Source organism: Rana temporaria, chromosome 6 (assembly GCF_905171775.1).
Source record: "Rana temporaria chromosome 6, aRanTem1.1, whole genome shotgun sequence".
In the NCBI taxonomy this organism is placed as follows: Eukaryota; Metazoa; Chordata; class Amphibia; order Anura; family Ranidae; genus Rana; species Rana temporaria.
This window is the reverse complement of record NC_053494.1, coordinates 8,188,562-8,195,371: the sequence shown is the minus strand read 5'-3', so window position 1 is coordinate 8,195,371 and position 6,810 is coordinate 8,188,562.

The following is a 6,810-nucleotide window of genomic DNA, read 5'->3' as shown; positions in this document are numbered from 1 at the left end:
GGTGTATTGGGGGGGGGGGGGGGTCACTGTATCCACTATAGGTGTATTGGGGGGGGGGTCACTGTATCAACTATAGGTGTATTGGGGGGGGGGGGCCACTGTCCACTATATGTGTATTGGGGGGTCACTGTGTCCACTATAGGTGTGTTGGGGGGTCACTGTGTCCACTATAGGTGTATTGGGGGGGGGGTCACTGTGTCCACTATAGGTGTATTGGGGGGGTCACTGTGTCCACTATATGTGTATTGGGGGGTCACTGTGTCCACTATATGTGTATTGGGGGGGGTCACTGTGTCCACTATGGGTGTATTGGGGGGGGTCACTGTGTCCACTATAGGTGTATTGGGGGGGTCACTGTGTCCACTATAGGTGTATTGGGGGGTCACTGTGTCTACTATAGGTGTATTGGGGGGTCACTGTGTCCACTATATGTGTATTGGGGGGGGGGTCACTGTGTCCACTATAGGTGTATTGGGGGGGGGTCACTGTGTCCACTATAGGTGTATTGGGGGGGGGGTCACTGTGTCCACTATAGGTGTATTGGGGGGGGGTCACTGTATCCACTATAGGTGTATTGGGGGGTCACTGTATCCACTATAGGTGTATTGGGGGGGGGGGCACTGTGTCCACTATAGGTGTATTGGGGGGTCACTGTGTCCACTATAGGTGTATTGGGGGGGGTCACTGTGTCCACTATAGGTGTATTGGGGGGGTCACTGTGTCCACTATAGGTGTATTGGGGGGGGGGGTCACTGTATCCAGTATATGGGGTTATATATCAGGTAGTATACGGGGTATATAGGGGAGTATTTATTGTGCAAAATACAGAGGGGGGGAGGGTGCAGTAAAGTCCTCTATCTGTATATTATATATCATGCAGTATATAGATTGGGGGGTGTATATATCTCAGGCTGTATACAGATAGAGGGGGTTGTATACACCAGGCAGACCTCTTCTCCGTATAGTGTGTATACATAATATATACCATGTAGTATACTCTCTTCTCTCTCTGCATAGTATATATCAGGCAGTGTAGCCCTCCCTCTATAGTATATATATATAATATATACCGTGTATTATAAACACTCTCACCTTTCTCTCCGGCCTCCCCTGACTCCTCCAGCCGACCCCTCACCACTCACCAGCGCTCTCCCTCCCAGCATGCAGCGAGGCCAAGGGCGGAGCCGCATCCAGCCAGTGATGTCTCTGCCAGCAGGTAGGCGGAGCCGGGCGGCCATGTTGTTGTAGCCCGGGATGGGAGGATGGAGGGGGAGGAGAAGCTGAGTCACCCCATAGTCGGAGAACACAGTGTTCTAGGTCTATACATCTCCATGGCAACCATATCCAACTGTTACCACAAAGACAGATCATCAGAGACACTGTATGGTGACATCAATGCTGCACATTTTCTGGGTGATGTCACCTTGATGTGGAGTGATGTCACCTTCATGTGGAGTGATGTCACACTTGTATATTATATGACAGATGTGGGAGCTCCCTGTGTGTCTGAATATGTAGGATATGGAGAACGGGGATATTATATTGTCTCTTCTGTAATATATATATATATATACACTGTGCAATCAATTGTCACCACTGTGCCATGCCATCAAACACAGCCACTGTGCCATGCCATCAAACGCAGTCACTATGCCATCAATTCCCACCACTGTGCTATGCCATCAAACGCAGTCACTGTGCCATGCCATCAAACGCAGCCACTGTGCCCCTCAATTGTCGCCACTGTGCCAATTGTCACCACTGTGCCCTTAAATTGTCGCCACTGTGCCCATTGTTGCCACTGTGAATGTCACTGTGCCCTTTAATTGATGCCACGGTGCGCTTTGTCACCACTGTGCCTATTGTTGCCACTGTGAATGTCACTGTGCCCTTTAATTGTTGCCATTGTGCCCTTTGTCACTACTGTGCCCATTGTTGCCACTGTGAATGTCACTGTGCCCTTTAATTGTTGCCACTGTGCCCATTGTGACTACTGTGCCCTTTGTCACTACTGTGCCCATTGTTGCCACTGTGAATGTCACTGTGCCCTTAAATTGATGCCACGGTGCGCTTTGTCGCCACTGTGCCCTTTGTCACCACTGTACCCATTGATGCCACGGTGCGCTTTGTCGCCTCTGTGCCCATTGTCGCCGCTGTGCCCTGTAAAATGCACTTACCTTTCTGCTTCCACGTCCCTCGATGTCTTCTCCCGCCCTCGATGACGCTTCAGCCAATCAGGTTACCGATAACCAGAATCGGTGAACCTGATTGGCTGAGACGTCCGTCAGTCTTATCCAAGAAACGCACCCCCCGTACGTTTCCGAGGATAAGACATCCGGGAGCCGAGGGCAGTACTCGGAAAGCCTATCAGAACCGCTGGCTCTGATTGGCACTTCCGCACAGCCAACCAGCTGCCGTTATTCATGTAGCCGGCGCCCAAGGTCCGGCCATCTGAATAGACCAGCGGCAGCTGGCCACAATAACATACATTCATGAATGTATGTTATTTGCGAGAGCCAGAGGGGGCGGCGCTGCAGAACGACATTCTTAAAGCGGGGGTTCACCCATCAATTTAACAGTTTGAAAAAGCAGTTACATTCCTGGGATGCCGGGAATGCTAACTGTCACATTGGTTGTGCTCTCAACCAAACTGTCAAACCATCCAATGGCTGGTGTCATAACTGATCACATGTGCAGCATCATGGCAGTTGATGATTAAACAGAGGCCAAGACGCGCCTTAGCAGCCGTCAATCAACTCCTCTTCGCTTAGAAACGCCCATTCCCCGCAGGATTCCCCGCTCGGAGCCGGAAAACAAGGGCATATATAACGATAAGTACAAGTAAAAAAAACAAAAAAACAGCATACTACAGATGTTAGCAGTATGCTACAGCTAATGTCAAAAAGTGTATTTTTGGGTGAACCTCCGCTTTAAAGTCTTAAAGAATATGACTACAGGCGGGGAGGGGGTGCGCCAGGGCGCCCCCTATGGACGGGCCGCCACTGTATATATATATATGGAGTGATGAAAAAACACAGGGATGTCATTGGTCTGATGGGTCCACCAATCATATAATCAGATATAATTTGCTCCTGTAGTGCAATCAGCTTACTAAATAATAACTTTTCCTAATACATTTTCTTTAAAGAAGAACTCCAGGAAATGTTTTTCAGTCAGTCTATAGGCGTGATGACGTCAGGCACAGTCCATGCATAAGACCACTGGCATTGGCGGGGGGGATGTCAGAAACCATGAATCAGACTGAGACAGAAGTACAGTTAAATCACGCTTGTTTAATAACAATAATAAAAAGATAAACACAGTAAGCGTGTTCGAAACATATCCAGAGTTCAGCAACCAAATCGAATAGTCAGCCTAACCAAATGTCAGAGAGCCAGAGATAAACGTAGTAGAACAGCAAGCAGGATCAGGAGCCAGAAGGGACGTCAGCCAAGCAAAGTCTTCAACAGAAACGCAGGAGGTAGTCTTGAACTAAGATGAATACGGTTGTGCTGAGTGAAAAGATTCTTAATTTTCCGTAATAATTGCAGATGGTAGTTGGCTGATTTTATGCAATATTTTGCGTGAGGTACGAAGCTTAGTTCAGCATCAAAAATGATACCCAGATTTTTAACCTGCTTAGCTGGAGTTGGGGCAGGGCCAAACGAAAAAAATGTTAAAGCCATGCCTTCAGTAAGAAAGGGATCAACCGCAGCAGTCCTTGGATCTTTTCAAGGAATTATCCAATGGGATATGATTTGATTAAAGCAAGGGTTCACCCTATATAAAAAAAAAAAAAAAAAAAAATTTCCCTCTAGCATTAAATTCGGCATAGTAGCGCGAGCTACACTATGCCTGTCTGTATTTTTTTTCCCCCGTACTCACTGTTATATCGTACATAGAAGATTCCGGGGAATGGGCGTTCCTATGGACAGGGAAGGTGATTGACGGCCGGCCGTGGCACGTCACGCTTCTCCGGAAATAGCCGAAATAGGCTTGGCTCTTCACGGCGCCTGCGCATAGCCTGTGCGCAGGCGCCGTGAAGAGCCGAGACCTACTCCGGCTATCTTCGGGGAGCGTGACGTGCCAGAGCCGGCCGTCAATCACCCTCCCTCTTGCTAGGAACGCCCATTCCCCGCGGCAGACGGAATCGTCTATGTACGATATAACCGTGAGTACGGGGATAAAAAAATTAAGACTGGCATAGTGTAGCTCGCGCTACTATGCCGGATTTTATGCTGAAATGTTGTTCAGCAGGGTGAACCACCGCTTTAAGTAGTCACAGACAGAATCCAATGAAGGGCAGGAATGCCAAATTAAAAGCTAAACCTTCCAAAGGCATGTTTGGGTCCCTGAAAACCGGTGCCTTCTCTACCAGCGTAGTCCTGTTAGGACACAGACAGATAGATCTGCAGTGGACAGATACCACTTGTCCACAAAAGCCTCACCAAATGGATACGAAGCTAATCAGCACTTTGTGCTGGAAAATAACTCGTGGGAAGCATATGGCTTGTATGAATATTGATAATCTGCTCAAAAAGTGGGTAATAGAAAAAGACTGGCTCCTTATGGGTAAAGTAAGCTGATCAGTCCATGACTTGTGTGACTGAGATGCCTTCCGCTGAAAGTGCCAAAGACTCGTCAAAAAGAACTAAAGCAAGAGTCCCCCCGGCCTGTTGATGACTGGAGATGAGCAGCAGCCACCGCCCGCGCAGGGCTACCATATTTCTCAATTGGCGCTCACCTCCTGCTCTGTGTCCTCATCGTAGTCCAATCAGCAGGGCAGAGGGTGGGAGAAGCTGCAGAGCTAAAACCTGGGGACTTTGGAACCAGTTTGTCCTTTCTGCAGAGGGTATGGCCCTTTTCGGAATGTGACACCATACATGCACTCAATTAACCGACTGGCTTGTTTGTCCTGAGCCAACACCTCTTAAACTCTCTCTACCCCCCCCCCCCTCGTCTTTCACCCCACCTCTTCCTTTCTTCTTTTCTCTCCCCTTGCCTCTTCCTCTTTTAATTTATTTTAATTGTTGAAAATGGTTATGGGCGACTTCAGGTCCTGCCCCATAGTCCACGTTCCGTAGTTTCTATCAGACAGCTGATAATAGAAATTGATAGACTCCTTCTTTATATCTTCTATTGACACTTTTCACAGATGTTGGTTTTAGAATCTATATGTTTACATTGCTGTCTGATGTACCCGTCAGTTTTTTTTAATCTGATGTTTCCACTGGCTTTATGACATGGATGCAATGACCTGTTTATCGCCCTTTTTGGGTTTTAATAAATATTATATTAAAAAAATTAGGACTTATATATAACCCCCCCCCCCCCCCCCCCCATACTAGTGCTACTGAATTCCATCAGCCTAATTCCCTTGTGTATCACTGGCACATCATTGCTTTGGATCAGAAAGCATGTGTGCATAATGTGTGTCAGGAGAGCCAATTCTAGATCCCTCCAGGGATGCTTGTGACTGAGCGACAACGCTCAAGTCCCAGAACAAGATCTTAAAGCGGGGGTTCACCAAAAAAACACATTTTTAACATTAGATTGAGGCTAATTACGTGAAGCACAATCGGGTGTTTTTTTTTAAATCAATGCAGTACTTACCTTTTTAGAGATAGATGTTCTCCGTGGCTTCCGGGTATGGACTGCGGGACTGGGCGTTCCTATTTGATTGACAGGCTTCCGACCGTCGCATACAGCGCATCACGAGTTGCCGAACGTCGGTGTGCAGGCGCCGTATAAAGCCGCACCGACGTTCGGCTTCTTTCGGCAACTCGTGAGGCGCTGTATGCGACGGTCGGAAACCTGTCAATCAAATAGGAACGCCCAGTCCCGAAGATCATACCCGGAAGCCGCGGAGAACATCTCTCTCTAAAAAGGTATGTACTGCATTGATTTAAAAAAAAAAAACACCCGATTGTGATTCCCACAATTAGCCTCAATCAAATGTTAACATTTTTTTTTGGGTGAACCCCCGCTTTAAAGTGTTGCTAAACCCACAATAGTAAAATCAGTTTGTATATGGTATATGGCTTACATGGTATGGGCTGTGGAGCACCAAAGCAACAGGGGGTCAGAGGGGGAGAAGTCCATGAGAGGAGCGTGTGTTCGCCGGGCGGGACCACATCTAGTCCTCCACAGTACACGTGGAGGAATCTTCTAGCCACCTATCCCAAATCTTATTGTACTTCTTTGGGCAGCCCCTGCAGATATATATTACTTTTTTGTAGGGGAGAGTGGCGTTGACAGCTCCAATCCATTGCTGTAGAGTGGGGGGAGCCCCCCCTCATCCACATCCTGGCGACCTGCATCCTGGCAAGGAATAGTGTTTCTTGCAGAAATATATTTTAGTACTTTTCGCTGTCAGGTAGTGAGAAGAGCCACAACACACATTGACAGGGGCAGAGGGACAGGGGGGAGCCCATGCAGTCATGGAGGAACCGGACCACCTTGGTCCAGAACCCCTGTATGGGCGGGCAAGTCTAGAGTAGGTGGTAGAAGGAGGTGTTAGGGTGGGCGCAGCCTTGTCTGTATTAAGAGATACGGTAGGGAGTCAGGTACGACCTGTGGAGGATAAACAGGTGGGTGAGGCGGTCAGAGTTTTTACAGTTGGTCAGGGCTTCTGCCCAGTCTCCATCAGTCACAGCTCCCAGCGAGTTTTCAGCTGATAGGCAGTGGTGGTTGCCACGGGCTGCAGGAGGTACATGTAGAGTTGGAAGATGAGCCTCTTGTGGTCTGTTCCCGACACAATGTCAACTAGCAAAGGGATCTCAAGGGCTGGGATAGAGTTACTGAGCTGCA